Source organism: Dermacentor andersoni, chromosome 1 (genome assembly GCF_023375885.2).
Source record: "Dermacentor andersoni chromosome 1, qqDerAnde1_hic_scaffold, whole genome shotgun sequence".
NCBI lineage: Eukaryota > Metazoa > Arthropoda > Arachnida > Ixodida > Ixodidae > Dermacentor > Dermacentor andersoni.
In genome coordinates, this window is record NC_092814.1 from 196,111,848 (window position 1) to 196,131,263 (window position 19,416).

Consider the following 19,416-nt stretch of genomic DNA (forward strand, 5'->3'; position numbering starts at 1 on the left):
ATTCGTTGCCCCGACCTTTTCGCGCTGCGTTTAGAAAGCCTTCTAGCAGCAAGTCGTACTCTCACTCATTAACGCATTGTTGATAAACTCTGGTAGTAATCGTCGTCACGGAAGTGGTTAGAACACAGCGCTATTGTTCTTGAGCGCTTGAAGTTCTTTCGATTCACAGCAGCCTCCCACTTAGCTGAAAGCTCCTTGTCATGCGGGAACTAATGGAACATCGGAACATCGTCGCGGCCGCTGGTGTTCATGCAACCGCAGGCTGTACAGAACGCCGGCATGATCGGCCTACCAGTTCAATTGGTGCTGTGCACGTCAACTACCACTCTACATACACACAAACAAAGCAATGCAGAGTCAAGCGAAGCAGATTAGGACGGCACGCAGGCATAAATAAGCATGGTGAGGCACGGTCGCGGAGACTGCGAAGGAACGGAACACCAGTGCTGACGTCACTACGCCGCGGTTTCCGGTCTCCGCTTGGATCGTCAGCGTTAGCAGCAGCAAGCGGCGCGCGACGGGGGGCGGAGCTACAGTGCAATTTTAAGCGATGATTATGTCGCTCCTAAGTGAAAAATCACCCCCAAAATTTTACCTGCATGGTTTATAAGGTTCCCGCATCCGTATATGAGCGTCTTATTGAATTCGACAGACTCTTCAGCTTCCCTTTAAGCAGAATGTTTAGACATCTTGGCAATCCCCGAATGCATTAAGTCCTATAAAGTGTTTCAAGCAAAATAATTGCACCTGCGGCTCTTATTATGTTTTCAGAAAACTATTAAGGCATTATATCTCTTCAGCGAATTGAACTCAGTATAAAGACCTGCGAAAGATATGATATTATGAAATATTTTTTTTTTGTCTAAGAGCTTCTCCAATTTTTCCCCATGTGCATGTCTTCTTTCATTGCCTCTTACGACTAATGGTGCTATGGGTTTGTTTCCCCGCAGTCAGAGCGACGAGTACTTAAATACACGTATAACTACCAACTGTTCGCATCTCCTTTCACACATTAACAGAAAGCATTCTTTACTCACTATGGAAGACGCAAATGTACCTAAACCTCGTACCTTATAGTACAGTATCAATTAAGCATAGCTGGCCAGCTGGCTTAAAATTCTCACCTTTTTTTTAAACAGTTGCTACTCTTTGTCAGAAGTACCCTTGGAACTTGGTAACGGAGCTTGTAATCTTCTCAGTTCCGCCTCCATATGCCTCATCTGTCAGTATTTATCTTTTAGGGGGTTAGAATTCGCGCCTTATTCATGGTGTTATTTTTACATGAATGAACGTTGTTTATTTTGAAACCAAACGTCAAGTGACTGCAAATAAGCAATGAAAACTACAGAAAGTGATCCCATTGGGTAAATAAATTTAGTAACATTAAAATTAGCAGGACCACATTGGCAATACTGTAATGAAAATCCATAGCCCGAGTATGTCGCCGTAATACTAGCAGTTCAATCGTTTATCCTCTAAATCCGTGCCATTAAAAACAAAGAAAGTAAACAAGGGTGGTTGCTAGGGCTAGTTGGTAATTCATGGTAAAATCGACGTACAGCGCGAAGGACAAGGACTGAGAGAGACGACAAACACTGGTCTGACTTCCAACAATATTTTATTGCCGTTACCACATCATGTGTATATACATATGCAAGGGGGGCATGCGCAGAAAATGAAAGGCGGTCACAAGGGGTGTTCTAACAGCAAGTCATTGTACTAAGTACATGGTCACGTGAAAAAAAAGCACAAGCTATCACTTTCTGTTCAGATACAAGACTTCACTAGGTGCCGGCGCATAGAGAGAACACTAGCGCACGAACGACTAAGTTTTCTGATGAAAACAGCATCTATTATTTCCCGTGTGAGCTGTGAGCTGTGTCTCGCTAAAGCTTCCGTATCTTCAAAGAGAGGCAGTGTTATGATATCATAATATCACAACACTGTACAAGGCCACTTGGCCATCCATTGCCGGGATTGCGGCTGCGTTGGCTGCGTGCCTCTGTTCGAAGATACGGAAGTTTCAGCCAGACACAGCTCACGCGGGAAATAATAGAAGCAGATTTCATCAGAAAACTGGGTGGTTCGTGCGTTAGTGCCCCCTCTGTCGCGCTGACACCTAGTGAAGTCATGTAGTTGAACAGATAATGATAGTTTTGTGCTTTTTTTCATGTGAACATACACTTGGTACAATGACTTGCTGTTAGAACACCCTTTCTGACCGCCTTTTCTTTTCTGCTCATGCCCCCTCTTGTATATATACACATGATGTAGCAACGGCAATAATATATTGTTGGAAGTCAGCGCAGTGTTTGCCGTCTCTCTCAGTCGATTTTACCGCAAAGAAAGTCAAATTGAAGAAAAGTTGGGTAGGGAGAGGAACATAATCAAAATAAATAAATGCGACAATTCCCAGCATACACCTTTATAGGGTGTGCTTCTGACACTTTCTCCACAACTTCCAGGCATGCATGTCACGTGACATCACGTCATCTATGACGGTCGAGAGCCCATGCATTCAAAGCATGGCAACAGCAAAGCTTTATGTACTTTTATTTTGCTCTAAAGTATGGCTTGCAGCGGAAATGTCGGCCTTTCTACATGATGTCATGTGACGTAGCAGGCAATTGTGCACGCACGCACACACACACACACACACACACACACACACACACACACACACACACACACACACACACACACACACACACACACACACACACACACACACACAGACAATGGAAAATGTGTCGCATGACTAAAATAACATGACCCATAAATACCATAGAGTGGCATCTTTTTTTTTTCGCTTTTAATGGTCTCGACGCTGCAAGCACGTTTACTGCGATAAAAGCTAGACTCAGTTTGCTGACCGTTGCGTACCTAGTGAGTTTAAATGAACGCAAACCTAAGCAGCAGGGCGCGTTCATGTAGACGCGAAATCTACGCTCTCGCGCATTTATACTAAAGCTTACTGAAATATCACGTAATATACACGGTCGGGTTCGTCCAAGCGCGGTTACAGATCGCTGTGCGCCTGAGTTCTGCATAACTTATGGAGCAGCTTGGCCTGGTCGGCTGGACCATCTGGCCTCGTCTACGGTTATGGAGAGTGATGCCATAACTGCCGCTCTACGCAAACTAAATACTTTCCCTGCCCAGAAGGCAAGATGTGCCCGCTTCAAATCCTTACGGATTTGTTGCATCCCTTGCTCCCACGGATGGGCAGGAATCCTTACAGATTTGTTACAGTAATCCGCAAGGATTACTGCGACAAATTATTTTTTCTTCTTTACTGGTTTGCTAGTTAGCGCTATACGACTACTTGACAATTACCTCTATAAACCGAAAACTAAGTGCACATCGATAATTAATAGCATCACTGTTGTTGTGATTCTGTTAAATGAATAGTGGATTATATGTCACTTTAGACTGTCGTGCAATTTACGAGAGGATGCACTAGCAAACCTGGCATACTCCAATGGTATTTATTTAAAAGTCACGGACAGTATTCACTAAAATCCGAACTGGCCTCAAGTTTTTACGAGCTTGTGTTACAGCCCTTGTTTTATGTTCCATTTCAATAACCATGAAGAAAATTGGGTGGTCATAATCATTGACAAGGCTATCTGAACAGTTTTAAGACAGGTTAAAGGTACCGATTTCTTCTTCGCTTATGATGAGGCCGGGAAGCAATGTTACGTCGCCTGAGGCTTGGCGTTACATTTTATAGACGGAAATACCTAGACCAACTTAGATACTCAGACCTGATTCCTGCACGGGCTGAGACCATTAACTATATCCTCTGCGTGTTTCTAGAGTGTGCGACTAACATGAGCACGCTCAAAAAGTCTCTGTCTTGTTTGCACTGCCTCCCCCTTTTAGAGGATATACATTCTAGGCGAATGTGCAGGGGCAACACAGAAACAAATCTAGATGCGCGTTTTCGATATGTAGTCGTTAGGGCATGTACAACATTTTAATCACATAGCTTTGTCTGCCCATACACCGTTTGCGAAGCGAACATAATCATCTTGAGCGCGCATCTCGCACAAGTTAACTCTTGACTGTCTCTCTGGGCATAGACTGAACAGAGTGAAAATTGTTTCTACGTGTTTATTTTTTTTTTTTCTTACACTGGTAACGCACTTGTACACTTCATGAAGATAGTTTGCGTATCTACATAGTGTTGTATAGTCTGTGCCACATGTCCTGATTTAACTCTTATTATCTGTGCAGACAACTACTGCTCATCCACATCATCGAACAGCAGTTGCTCAGGTCATGGTAATAGTGCGTCATCTTCCTCACTAATTTACGGCATCTGTACCTTCCCCTTCGCCCCAGTGCGCAGTAGCACGCCAAATCCATGCTCTTTCGGCCAACCACTCCGCATTCCTCGCATTGAACTTCATTCGCTCTTTCTCGGCATTTGTCAACACTTGCTGAATTTTACGAGGATTTTGTTGCAGGCATTCTTAAGTTCATGTGGAGGGCCATATAAAACATGAATCCACTAGCTTTGTTACCATACAGACTTCCTGCGACATAAGCTTTCCGCCAGTTAGAAAGAATTTCGCATAATTCACTTAAATAATCGGCCTGTTAAAAAACATAAAATTAAAACAAAATTCTGGTGTTTTATGTGCCAAGACCGAAATATGATTATGAGGCAGGCTGTAGAATTGGAGGCCGGATTAATTTTGACTATCTAAGGTTCGTTAACGTGGACCGACATCTAAGTACACGAGTGTTTTTGCACTTCGTCCAATCAAAATGCAGCTGCCGCGGCGGTGATTGAACCCGTGACCTTGCACTCAGCAGCGTATCGAAATGAACACTGAGCGACCGCAGCGAGTTGGTTTTTTTTTCTGTTTTCACGTTGCTGTAAATCTAGAGTCATATAAGAGCTTTTACAAAGCGCGTTCGCGTCACCCCATTTATTTCAGCCATCTGCAACTACTGTGCACCTACCTACACGTGTGCCTGATCGGGTCGCCGATTTATTCACCGATGGCGGTTGATCCGTGTAGCAAATTCTATTGGATTGCCATAACGCCCGATATGTCCCATCAGTATCATGCCACCTGTTCTCTATTCGCCAAGAAACTGAGTTACTTATTACCTGCTGCAGAAATGCGGTGCGTGATGGCACCACTCTTTAGACTATGGTGAGCACGACTTCTTTATCCAAATATTTGCTCATTTCGTAGCCTGATTCTAGCACTGGGAGTCCCAATTTTATAAAATACCGGTACTTTCTATAATTTTCCGATATTTGTTCTAGTTACGCCGCTCATTGAAACTATAGCATCTGATAGCAAACGGCATGTCCATGCGTGTTCATCTCATTTGATACTGTACAATATATCATTAAATGCTTTAACCGCGTGTTCAGTGCGCCTGAGCTCTTCATAGGTACCTAAAATAGTTCACGGGTACAAGGCTTTGTTTTGACACTTAACGCCTCAATACTTCGCATCTTCTGTTCACGTGGATCAAAAGCAATATATAACTTCTTGGCATCTTCGCATAAAAAAACATTCGGGCATTCACATCAAAACTCAACACTGCCCCGTATTTTTAAATCAATCAGCTGATACTTTTCATCGAGCGATAATTTATAATTTGCGAAATACAGGGCGCACAGAAAGTACCATTACCCTTTTATTGTGTTTTATAGCGTCGTGCTATGCAAACCATGGTAACTTCCACAACGCGCAATGTAGTAAAGACGGACGCCTTCCATGACAAATAGTCCATCAATGGATGTTCACGTACTTCAGCAGCTTCCGCCTTGTGGATGACCAGATAGGGGACGTCTCCCATGTAGGCACGGAAGTAGGGCAGGTGCTTCATCCTTTGAGAGCCCGCATTCAAGTACTCGAAGAAGACTGCGAAAGACAATAAATGTCCTTCTAGACGACTCTTGTATCCAGACCTTCTGCTCTGCGGCATGGCCAAAAGCGTGGCGAACTCCAATGCGGTTAAATTATGCTACACTTTATTCTCACTTTTCTTTTTGTTCCTGAACACTTCAGAAGCTGCTGTGGAAATTTTCCGACATCCTGGTGTTTCTACGTCGCATTAGTTTGCTTTCATTCCCCACATTTACCAGAATACAAAATTAGACCTGCGCCTCCTTTTATCGGCGTAGGCCTAGCTCCCACGCTCCCATCGTTGAAGACTATTGCACTTCGTAGATGATCGAAGATCAAAACTAGTAATTTAGATTGTACACATCTAGTTTCACCTCTTAAGCATTACTTTAGTATATTGCATGCTATAAACCAGGAAGGTACTATGAGCCTAACCTGTTCACTTCTCAGGCCTCAGAAGTGACTAGTTACACTCTAATGTCAATTTTACTAAAGTTATCACATCTTGTATTAAACTAGTCTGGCGGACGCAGGGTCATGGGGAGTTTAGTAGCATTTTCATGAAATTATGTATAACGGTTAATGGTCGGTGTATGTGCTGTGGTGATTCTGATATTGAAGTATTTGTTTTTTAATGTACAAATTTTTTTCATCATTCTTGCATCTCCAGATTACAGTTATTCCCGTATGTTTGTCATGACCTGCTCAGATGAACATCAATTTTACTAAAGTTATAATTTATTGTACTAAACTAGTCTGGTGTACGCAGGGTCATCGGGAGTTTAGTAGCATTTTCATGAGATTATGTATAACGATTAATGGTCGGCGTAAGTGCTGTGGTGATTTTAATATTGAAGTATTTGTTTTTTAATGTACAAATTTTTTTCATCATTCTTGCATCTCCAGATTACAGTTATTCCCGTATGTTTGTCATGACCTGCTCAGATGAACATCGAGACGGAGATTAATTTTTATTCGAAATGTGAGTTCCTCATCGTCATTCATCTTTCTTCATAAAGCTACGTTAGCCTAATATTAGTCTACGCCTTCAACATAGAGTTTCTCGTTTCGCCTTCGCGCTGAAACTGTTGTTGTGCACTCCCAAAGTCGTCTTAGGGAGAGCGCAGCTTCCTGGCTACCTGTGCTCTTAACTTTTTCCGCAAACTGACACATCCTACGTAGGCGGAGGGAGTAAATCCCTCAGTCCACGCTGAATGTGTACAAGTCCGTCAAGAGCTGGCGTGCAGTTCGCAGATGATCTCGTACTTACGGACATTGTAATCCAAATCGTGCTCTTTCTCCCTGCTCTTCATGTGCCAGTGGGTGATAATATTCCGTATGAAGGGCCAGTCGTCTTCGATGCCCGGAAGGTGCTTCAAGTGCACATGTGTGCGTCTCCACCGGTAGTAGATGAAAACAAACAGAACGGCCACAATACCTAGCAATGTCGCACTTAAGGTCGCCACAACTTTCAGCGCTGTCCATGGCAGGAAATAAGGCAAGCTAGCGATGGACGGGTCCATCTTCCTCGCTTCCAGCAGTTCACTCGTCTCACTAGAGGCTTTTTTTGGCCCCACCGCTTTATACGGCGTCATTGAAAGACAGGTAGAACGGCGTCCTCAGTCCTGGATCACGTGGTTTCGATCACCTATGCCGAAGAAAGTTGACAGCCTGCCAAAACCGAACGTTCCGGGCAATACTCATTCCATTGCCCGCACCCTTGACTGACCTATTTCTCATGTCATAGAAAAGCCACATTCAGTACAGACGGGTACTTTCTTTGTGATATTTAGCTTTCGGCGTAACACGTTACGCGATGAAACCTTCGATTATAAGATATCGCTGATAACATATCCTTGTGGTGATGTCCTCGATGAAGCGATAGGGTGCCTTTTCCGCACTGCCCTTGTGTACAACCTCCGATGCTCACAACTTTGCGGAAAGGACCCCGATCGAGGCATCAAGGTCATACACCTTTCACATATCGCTAGGTCATCACGTCGTGCCTCCTTTAGCTCGGGTTTCCGCGATGAGATAAGAACGACTAACAGCAGCGCGGTGCATTAACTATCAAGAAACAGCGTTCTATTTCGCAGTATTACAGCGCTGCTGAATTTCTAAACGCTGCAAGCACACCTTTGTATTTCTCTGACTGTCTGCGTGGAGAGAGTCGCGATTAGGTCGCGCTTTCAAAAACCTTGTGTGGAGAACCAGTGCCGAAACAAGTCTTATCCTTGTGCAATTTATTCTTATTTTTACTCGGTTGATTTATTCTTTGTGTTTAACGTCATAAACCAACACTGGGGCAACGTTAGACGGCACAGTCGGGGGCTCCGGAATAACTTGGACCACTTGGTGTTCTATAACATCCACCTAAACCTAGGCACACGAGCGTTCTTGTTTTTCGCCCCTATCGGTTTGCAGCCACCACAGCCGAAAATTGAACTTGGGACTTAGCGCTCACTCACCCACAGTCCCCACAGTCCCGTGGTCAAACAACGCCATACCGAGTGTCTGTTGTCAATCGCATCATCTGTCGTCGATCCATGCATTGACAATGCATGCGATCCCATCTTTTTGCTCCAATCGTCGTGTGCTGTCATGTGAATCGACATAACTCCTGCTTGCAGAGAGATAGCAGTGATAAAGGAAAGGCCGGGAGGCCAATACGGCCGATCCTGGTTGGCTACCCTGCACTGCTGGGCACGGGCAGAAGGGGATGCCTCTTGTATCCGGGAGGATATATGCAACGTTCCTTTTAAATTATCTGCGCTGAGGCATTCTCACAATTCGAAGCCCCTGATACTGTATTATGTTAGCTTCTTTTTCACGCGAAGGGAATCGGGTGACAACTTCTAAGCCAAAATATACAGTATAATTTACATCGACGAATGAAGGAATGAACAATTGTAGATTAAGCATGACGGGCCCCTTTAAAGCCCACGAAATCGATAATGTGTAAATGATATCAAGCAGTAGAGGTACAAATACATTCTGCCACTGATCATTCAAATCATTCCAAAAACTGAACTAAGGAAACGTCCAAATGCGCATCAGCATCCCTATAGAGTAAAACTATGCCAATATGTTTTTATTCCAATCTCCTGACGTCAAGTTTGCGTAACCGCCGACGCAAGCATCGGGCGGTGACCCGCAGGGGTTGTCTGAAGAGACCAATCAAACGCTTTCCTCATTTATAGGAGGTCACTTTTGTTGGCTTTAAAAACCAATAACGTTGTTTACACTGAGCGGCTTATCGTATCTAATTGGCTGACAAGAGGCGAGGGGCACGCTCAAGTGGAGAGAGATTCGTTGGGTCGAGCCACTGCACTGAAAATAGATAACCGATGAAGAGGGTGGTGCCGGCGTCTGCGATTGGTCCGCTTTCCCTTACTTAGCTTGCGGTGGCTGTCCGAAAATCGCGGCGGAATGCAACGGAAGGTTAAAAATACTGCTAAAACGGATACTCAGCAAAGAAGAGCTGGCCGAGCGAGGTCGCAAACGTGCCAAAAGTTCTCGAAAACGTTACACGGCCACGCAAAAAGCTTTATCGTACAAAAATAAATCCATGCTCTCCGGCACGTGCGAATTGCCAGAGCCTGTGCGATCGGCCGCAGCCATCTTTTAGTCCTTTCCGAACGGGGCAGCCTGCGGCTATTCAGAAAAAAATTCAGTTTTGTTCGGCATATTAAGGCATCTTTAACTCGCACACGGCACTTTGATGCGGCGAGTTATCAGATGGGGAGTTATCGCGGTTTTCGTGACGTCGCGTGACAGACAGGCGAAGGGGGGGGGGGGGCGGGGCGGTCCAAAAAGTTTGTGACCAATCGCGGAGGGCTGATTGCACAATTGGAATAGAAAAGTTTGGAATAGCTTTACGTTGTAGCGCCCCAGGTTCAAGTTATTGTGCTGCATACACTGTGCTTTGAGGGTGCAGTGGATAGCATGTGTTCGGTTGAGATATATATATATATATATATATATAAGTACGCCGTATGTTCTTCCGTGCTTTGTTTCATGCCTCATTGTTAGTTACTCTGCTACTTACGATATCTTAACAGTGTTGGGGTGCCCGCCTCCTGCTGCTGGAGTGAAACGCTTTTTATAAAGAGCGTCCTCTTATAAAGACCGTCCTCTCTGAATATCGTGTTCAAAGAAAAAGTGACTTGTCGACCCAATTTGACGCGAAAGAATACAAGGTCGACGCACACGCTATATTTATTTATTTATTTATTTGTACTGAAAGGGGGGAAGCATTAAATATGATGCAATGTGGCAATATACTTTCTACATTTGCATTATTTTCATCGTACCTTGTTAGACATTATACATTGGTTTCCGGAGCCCCTAATTATTTATTCATGCCCAGTTTCTACATTCGCTTTCTTTACGCGAATTTATGTAGACGCTCTCTTCTTTCGCGTCAACTTCAGCTGACAGCCTTTTTCTTTCTTGACTAAGAGGCCAGTTGGGCAGATTGGTTAATGTGGTTAATTTTCCGCAATATTGGCGGTAATCAGGCAAGTACCGTTAGTTTTATACCTACTGCGTGACTAATTATGTCTTTTTGTTTCGTGGAGACCTATATTTTGATACCTTTTGCGATATATACGCCGTCCTGGCGGCGCGAATATCAAGAGGCCAGATTTGGCGGTTATTACATAGTTGCGTGCTTCCACTTTTGCTTCTTTTAGAGTATAAATGGGTCTTGTCTTTTTAGAATCAAATATCAGGTGTTTATTGGGGCACCTTGTTCTTTTGTACCTTAAATTATGGGGTTTTACGTGCCAAAACCACGATCTGATTAGGAGGCACGCTTTAGTGGGGGACTCCGCAAATTGGGACCACCTGGGGTTCTTTAACGTGCACCTAAATCCAAGTACACGGGTGCTCTCACATTTCACCTCCATCGAAATGCGGCCGGCTTGGCCTGGATCCGATCCCGCGACCTCGTGCTCTGCAGCCCAACACCTAAGCCATCAAGCAACCGCGGTGGGTTCTTTTGTACCTTGTGCCCACTCCTGCAATAACTCTCTAAGGCTGGAGTATGTATAAATAAACAAATAAATAGATACTCAGCTCGAATGTGCGTCAAACCCATGTGAAGTTGCCCAAAAAAAATATGCACTTTCCCGATATTGTAAATTTTTCGCTTTCGCGATTTTTGATTCTCCATATCAGAGTGGGGATACTCCGTGGTAATTAGTTAGAATCAATGCTAGTGACCCGCAGTCTATCACTAAACAATTTTAGAGACGTAGCAATAATCATCTTTCTTCGGGAGCTAACCGAATTGCAAGTTCTGACTGACCCAGCCCTTCTACATTTTTGTCCCGAAGACAGCTTTTTTTTTTCTCGAAAAGCCAATATTGCGTTCATTGTCTTTGGCACTTAGGCAGAAAAATATTTTTTGTTCATTAAAATTAAAAAACTTGTCACCAGACATGCCCGGCCAAACTGATCTGAATACACACCCTGTTTATGCTTCGGTCTTTAACTCTTGAAAGACGAGGAATGAAGCCATGGTTCGGTGCACCGTAACAATTCCTTTCGTTCGATTACGTTCCCATTTTCGCGTACACTGCTCCCGACCGGCCGATCGATAACGTAGGCAGAGGGCCGCTCGGACCACTGACGAAGACCAATAAATAAATAAAAAAACCTGGTCTATAAGTGTTACATTATTCCAGCCCCGAAGCGCGCCCGAGTGCAACCACATGCTTTAAGACTTGAAGTATGCGGCTTGTATTCTTATCGGACATGCCGAGCCGTACCAGAAGAGAAACCGTCACGGTTTTTTTTTGGTGTCTTTCGATGGTTTATTTCGCGATGGTGCAGTTTCTGTTTAGTTTTTGTATTTCTTTTGTTGGTACATGTATTGTTTTTGTTGAAATTTTGCGACTATATTTTTGGTACCATTAAAGAATAAAGTTTATTTACGCCATCTCTTCCACGACAGCAATCCTACAAGAGCTTCAGAACTAAATTGTAGTGTTTTACGGGCCAGAACCAGGATCAGGTAATAAGGCATGCCGTAAGTGGTTGGTCTCCGAATTGATGATGAATTCCGAGAGGTCCGTGTGACGCGGCTGTAAAGGGGCCTCAAGGCGATCTCTGTAAAGCGTGTCAAAGCTAAATGTAATAAAATAATGGGAATGGATAATGAGGAGTACCAAGGACACGAAATATACATTGTGAAATAATGATGATATGCTAAAATACATCAAGCCAAACGTTATGTCTCCGAATCAATTTCGACCACCTGGATGTTTTTAACGAGCCCACAACGCACGGTACGCAGGCGTTGTTGCATTTCACCCCCACTGAAATCCGAGAGCCGTCAACGGGAAGTGAATCCTCCAGCTCGTGCTTGGCCGCGCAACGCCATAGCCACTAAGCCACCACGGGGGCTCGTACCGCAGCTTACAGAACTTATTGTCCATATTTATGGAGATGACTATATGGCTTTATATCACACATGATATGTATATTCGTAGCTTTAAATCATGCTCTTAGTGTGTAGTGTAAATCATGCTTAGTGTGTAGTGTAAAACACACACACACACATACACACACACACACACACACACACACACACACACACACACGCACACGCACGCACGCACGCACGCACGCACACACACACACACACACGCGCGCGCGCGCGCACACACACACACACAAAGAAGAAAAATTATGTAATTAGTCGATGTTGATTAAATTTTGTTTAGTAAATCGGTTCGACCCTCCGTGGCAGTCACAGTGCCTTATGCGACTCCTAGACAAAAATAATTGGTGTTCGGTGACCTAGATCCGAGTACGCTTTTGCATGGCGCTGTCCCTGGAAGCGTTCGCGATGGTCGTGGTTCAGGGTTCCGGGTTAATTTTTACCACATGTGCGCTTTTTTAGTGCGCAATTAAATATAACTACTCGAGCGTTTTCCCATTCAGCCCCATCAAAATGTGGGTGCCGAGGCCAGGATACCGTACTGAAGCTTCGCTCTCATGAGTATGGTGACAAAAAAAAGTACGGAAATTTTATAACGTCAGTTAAATTAGAGCCACGTATTATGCCAGTATATATGCCAGAAATAAACCAGATGCGCTCGATGCCTGTCCCTGCTACTGCTGCATATATATGGAACATGCCGCTGATGAGGGCTGAGGCTATGGGCGCTACAGGTCCGGCCTAACGTAGACCAGGGAGGGAGGGGTCTAATACTATTAAGGGCGCTTTTGAAACTCTTAATACAAGAAATGTGTCAATGTAGTGAAACTAGCCGCTGGCTTTCACAATGAAAGACGTTTAAGAAGCCCTCATCTCTCATTCATTAAAGTCGTAATGCTATACGCGATGCTGGGTTAAGAAGAATGGCAAGTATATATATATATACAAGAGGTGAGCGAAGTTCAAAAGAAGCCCCTTCACTCCATGTAATATCGTAATCCAGACCTTATGCCGCGGGGTGCTTACACCGGGCACGTTTTCTAAAACAAATTTGTCACGGATTGCTTTTCCTTTCAGCGTGGGCCGCGACGCAACATTGTCAACAAGTGCGACGAACCAACCCTACCCTCTGCTGGGATGGTCGTATTGTGTGGGCTAGGGACCTGCGGCGCCTGTGCAATGCAACGTTCGGTGCTCGAGCATTGAGCCATTGGGCAGTAAGCCACTCGTGCCGATCACATTTCTCGCAAACAAATGGTAGCCCCGCCGTACATTTGAGCAACAGCAACACGATGAGTCGCGTGGATTCGTTTTCACCTGGCCCGCAAGAGCTTACGGGCAGCGAGAGCGATATTTTACTCTAGGAATCGCCTGAATGTAGTTTATTATATTTGATTGGTGACTTGCCTGGTATTCTTTTTTTTTGTTGATGCAACCTACGCTCAATAAACTTATTACTTGCCGGTGCATGCAGAGCAGTGCGAGATAGAGTTGTACGTTGCAATACACCGAAGGCAACTAAGGACGCACACGGGAAGTCCAGGAACGAATAAAGTCGTCGGAACGGGGAAGGGAGTTAGGATGCGGAGGGGGGAGGGGGGATCGTGTTGGCGATATTCGTCTCAATTTCTGTGAGATTAAAGCGAGAGACACATGTGCAGAAACCTGCCGCTGGAGTGCCGGCGGGGTCACATAGGAGCGACGGCAGCAGCGGCGCGCCGGGGACGCCTGTTCGGTGAATCTGCCTATTTTCATTGTTACTAGACTGCTCTTCACTTCTTCTGAATCCGCGTGAAGAAATTCACGTTCTTCGAACGTGTGGTACCGTCGTCTTTCATTATAAGTGAACTCTCCTGTACATTCTGGTGTGCCATGATTGCTGTAATAACAGAGTTACAAAAAATGTTCAGTTTTAGCGCAAGCTTTACTATGACGGCGGCAGCATGTTTCTGCAGTGGGCTGTGGTTTTCATTTTGTTTTATTGAGGTGCTCCGCTGAATTAGCTACAACTTTATCGTGACGTTGCGTTCTCCCCGCTCTCATTCGTTGCGGCCGCTCGCCGGTGCGGGGCTTCGCATGCGGCATGCCGATCACATCGATTCGGCTGGACGCAGGCGGCAGCCGCCGCTCTGCCGTTGCGACCGGTGCCGCACCGGCGCGCCATTGCGAACTTCGCCGCGTTCTCCACTCATGTGTCCACACCTTGAATGTTAGGACGGGCTAAATGGGTGCTCCCATGAAATCTCCCCCCATGGCCGCTTTGTTCCTGTCTCGCGGTTTCCAGTGCACTCGATTGTTGGTAATAGCGAATGCGAAATTCAAACTGATGCGCGCCAGATTCGGGGGACAGGAAAAATGAAAATATAATGTGACGGAGAAGGGGGAAGGAAGGACGGGCAGTGAATTCGTGTACGGTGCCACGCTAATTACCATCAGCAAAGACGGTAGAGCAATGACGAACAGTTGTTAAAGGGCTGTAGCATTATCTTCGTCTCGCATAATCATCAGTCATCATCGCGCCACGCATCTCAAGGAGCTCGAGTCACGAGCAGTAGAAAGCTATCGTCGGCAGCCATCGTGTTGTCTTCCTACAGGGCCCCCGTGGTGGCTTAGCAACTATGGTGTTGCGCTGCTAAGCACGAGGTCGCGGGATCAAATCTCGGCCGCGGCGGCCGCATTTTGATGGGGGCGAAATGCAAAAACGTCCATATCCCGTGTATTGGGTGCACGTTAAAGATCCTCTGGGGGTCAAAATTATTCCAGAGTCCTCCACTACGGCGTCCCTCATATTCAAATCGTGGTTTCGGCACGTAAAACCCCAGACTTCACCAGGTCCCATTGTCAATTATGGTTATACGTTGGAAAGTTGTAAAATGTGCGTTTTTTAGGAGCATTTTACAAGAATAATTTTTTTCTAATTGATTCAGCATTAGAGGAGGTAGAACAATTTAACTGTCCCGTTACCATATCGGGCCAGAAGGTGATTGTCACTGCCAACGGGGACACTCTCTCCCTTTGTTTCGACTAGCGTCCGCAAGTGGGGTTCCTTCCCTGCCTTATTGCATACCAGAGTCCAAGGTTCGCGTCGTGTTCGTACGTCGAACCGCACCTCTATTTTTTTTTCTTCCTTTTTCTTGCTTCGCGCAGCATTGACACCAGCGGCGTTGCGCCCTTCGCATTATACGATTAAACGAAGTAACATGTTATGATGAGTCACGTAGCTACCAATGCGTTTTACGTACAGGCATTCGTGCGTGTGACCTTGACATTCTGGGTGGGAGAGCAGCTTCTCCTTGAGGGAGAGCGCGCGGCGTTTGGTTTGAAATTTCAGCTGCTTTCTGAGTGGTTACGTAGCGTTGTAATACTTTGCAAACATGGTCGTCAGCGCGTTATGTATACGCTGTGCTATTCTGTTTAAAATGGCCAAACCTGGCGAAGGGCCCTTCAAAATTGAATATCTCAGTGAGTTCGACCTCTTTCTGTCTGTATTCACAAAACATGTCACACGTGAGAGCGTTTCTTAATTGGTCGTCGTTCGGGCGCCGGCCATTATCATCTAAGTACAAACTGACCCTGATTTTTCTCCTTCCACAGCGTCAAACGGAAAAACTGGATGCTTTCAAGCGGCAGCAAGTCCGACTATACCTATAGTACCGTGCATCTCCTGTAAAGCGGGCGGAGCAGTGACCGCGTAAGCGTCGACAACAGCGTCGGGTCCGGCTTTAGGTTTCGTATTTACACGCCTCTTCCTATACGTACCAACTATAGTTACGTGTGCGTTCCCCGCTCTTGTCACAGTCACAGTTGTTAGCTCACACCGTGTTGACAACGCACAGCCGCAAGCGGTTTGCGAAATAAAATTAAGCACAATCAGTGATTCCAAGGTAGCCTGAGCGCTAAAGGACTGATGACCCCGGAAAGTATAATTGCCGCTGAAAGACGAGCGCGCGAAATTAATGCACTGCTCGCTTGAAAATAACCTCAAAGCTTTTTAAAACGTTTTCTTTTTGTATACTTTTTTACTCACACGTGCCTACTCAGTTTTGCCGCATTACTCAAATGGCAGTGCAGGAAGTGAAAAACGTTCACAAGAGGAATGACATGTTGTGTTGACTGCAATAGCAAGGCACGTTAAAAATGTTGGCGCGAAATAAGTGCTCCCCAGGAGAGCATGTGGCTGGAGCAGAGTAGCGGGCATTACATGCGGCCACCGGGACCGATGCATCACATTTGTCCCCCAAAAGAGAGGTGCGAGAGAGAGGTGGTGATGCTAAGAAACAGCTGTGTTTGTAGGAGGCGTTGCAGGGCCGTCTTGTGTGCTTGCTGCGGTAAAGCTAGGGAAACGATGGAGTATGTTTTCGTAGAACGTGAAGATATCTGCCCAGTGGTCTATTTAGGCACCACTGGCGTCCTCGAAGCCCTTGTGTTCAGCGAGAGCTGGGGGAAAATAAACATGTCCGCAATAGAGATTAGTAAGAGGCGATTGAAAGATTGGAGGAAGTAGGGAAACGACAAAAAAAAAAAAGGGGGACGTACAAAAAGATAGTTCACAATACGGGGTCAGAAAATTAGGTTATCACAATTCATCGTGTTTTTTTTTCATTTTCTTTTTTTTTTTTGCTTCTTTAACCTAGGTAGGAAATTCGACAATATAATAGCAAGAGCTTGGTGATGCAACCCACCGCCCGGTTGCAAAGGGGACGCTCATAACACCAATCCATCCATCCATCTATCGCATAGCAAGGAGCTATCACATATTGGAATGATCTAGTTTGCTTCAAAGGAACTAGAGAAGAGGAAATGAAGGTGACTGCAAGCAACGTAGCCTCGCCTTGCCGACCACCGACTGCTCCTGCCAACGAATTGCGTGCGAAGTGCTAGCGCCACGCGGGCCATGGACAGCAAGAAAACTTGGAGGCCGCGGAATATTCGTTTAAGATGTCGTGTCGTGCCCTGACTCAAGGTCCATGAGTCAAAGCAGCGCGCACTTGCGATGCGAATGCTCAGTGAGTGGCGAGTTGAGCGAAAGAGAGCGAAGCGTCGTTCGTGGTTTTTCAATGCCACACCGCTCCACACAGCACCGTTCGAGCGGAAACTATACAACGAGCCGGAGGTCGATCTTTTCTTGCATCTTTAAGATCCGACACCAGAATTTTCTGCGGATACGTTCTCTATAGCTCGTTCGGTCGAAGTCGCCGAGTCGCTTGCCGTGCTCGCTGGATCTATGTTCGGTTTATGTATATCGCGCTACACCTATCTCGCACAACCCTGCCATGGCATTTTTGTTTTTGTTTCGTTTTCGGTCACGTCGAAGTTAGTGACAAGATTACTAGCCGAATCAACGTTACATTCGGTATCTTAGCGAGTACCATACGCAAGAATGAACTTTCTCCTTGCGCATAAGATGATGTGTCGTGCATGTGTGCAACTTGCTCGAATGCGTGTAGCAGGAAGGGTTTGCTCATGGCAAGCCACGATTCCGGGGCCACAGCTCTAAGTGAACACAGAGGGCACGCATAGGTGCCAAACTCCCCTGATATACCAGGTTTTTTTTTTTCTTTTGAGTTCGAACATTTTTCTCTTTCTTCTTTAAATGTGCGCCTGACTGTTAGCGCAATGGTGCTGCTTGAGTTTTATTACTCGGTATGGTGGGCCTTCAATTCCACGATAAATCAAAATTGGTAATAAATAATCAATAATTATCAGAAAAAAAGAAGCACTATTAAATGTAGTTTTACGAAATAACATTAAGGTGCATGTTGCGATTTCCGAATTGCAGCTGATGAGTTCGCCATACCTATTCACTTAGATGTATTTCCGAAAGCGGCACCCGTTTTTACCTATCCAATGCCAAAATGTGCGACGAAACGCTTCGATGTTCTAGTTAAGCTTGTCCGTCACTGCTTAAAAAGGCGTTTTGTTAAAGGGAGAAGTGGAACAGCAGTGCATTTTGCCACAAGTTTGAGGGTGCTTATCTCTGTACTTAGATTTAGGTGCACGTTAAAGAACCCCAGGTGGTCAAAATTTCCGGAGTCCTCCACTACGGCGTGCCTCATAATCAGAAAGTGGTTTTGGCACGCAAAACCCCATAATTTAATTTTTTAGGGTGTTCATCTCAAAATTGGTGCGCGTTTTTAATATGCGTTACAAGTGGGCGTGCGTTGAGAACTGCTGCGCCGGCTTCATTTCCTCACTTGTGACGTTTACCCTGAAGTGTTAACTTTAAAATATATTTAATGCCCTTTAAACTATCAACCCACCTATTGGGAAGTTGGCGGTATGTGACAGCCAGACTCCTTTTCGGTTTGTGTGGTGTTCTGGGTGTCTCGGTTCTTGCACAGCAAGCATAGCGGTCTGTACGAACCTCTCCCAAGCAACACATCCTGCAAAGCCGGACGCTGGTTGGGGGCAGCATGCACCCTTAGGGAACGCTGGGCGTCCGGTGGTGGGGATGGAGCCACGTACATCCCACAGCCGAGCCGTGCGTCCCACTGGGCCATGACGGCGGCCACGTCTGCGGTATATTAAATTGTATCAAATTTGTTAATTATCTAGGTATATACAGCAAGTGGCCATACAATTAAAGTCTAATGTCTGCATCCTTTGATAATACAACTCAGACAGTAGAATGCTGATTTTTGTTAGGCGATTTTCAATAAATTCGATTCCGATTTTAAGAAAAGGCGCACGTGCTTTTTCTAATATTACGCGCATAACCTGAAAAAAATCTCCCTCCGAGATTTTTTTTAGAAGCAGCTAACGTAACAGCTACCCATGCTCGCATTTCCAAAAGTGATGTCACGGAATTCGTCCCTCTAAACCTTCACACATGGTGTTTGTACTTATGAGATAAAAAGTCAGTGGGAGAACTGGCGCCTTTTTCGGTATACTCAAGTTTGGGGAGGCGTTTCATATCATGTCGTAAGCAAACGCATATCGTTCTGATGAGATTGGCATGGTGAGGCAAAAAAAAGAAAGTTGTCGAGGGATACTCTCCATGTTTAACTAACCGGCGGGCTCTCCCAGGTTGTGTTCATTCTTTTCTACATATTGTATTTCCTTGCTGATTTTTATTCTTTTTCTTTATTT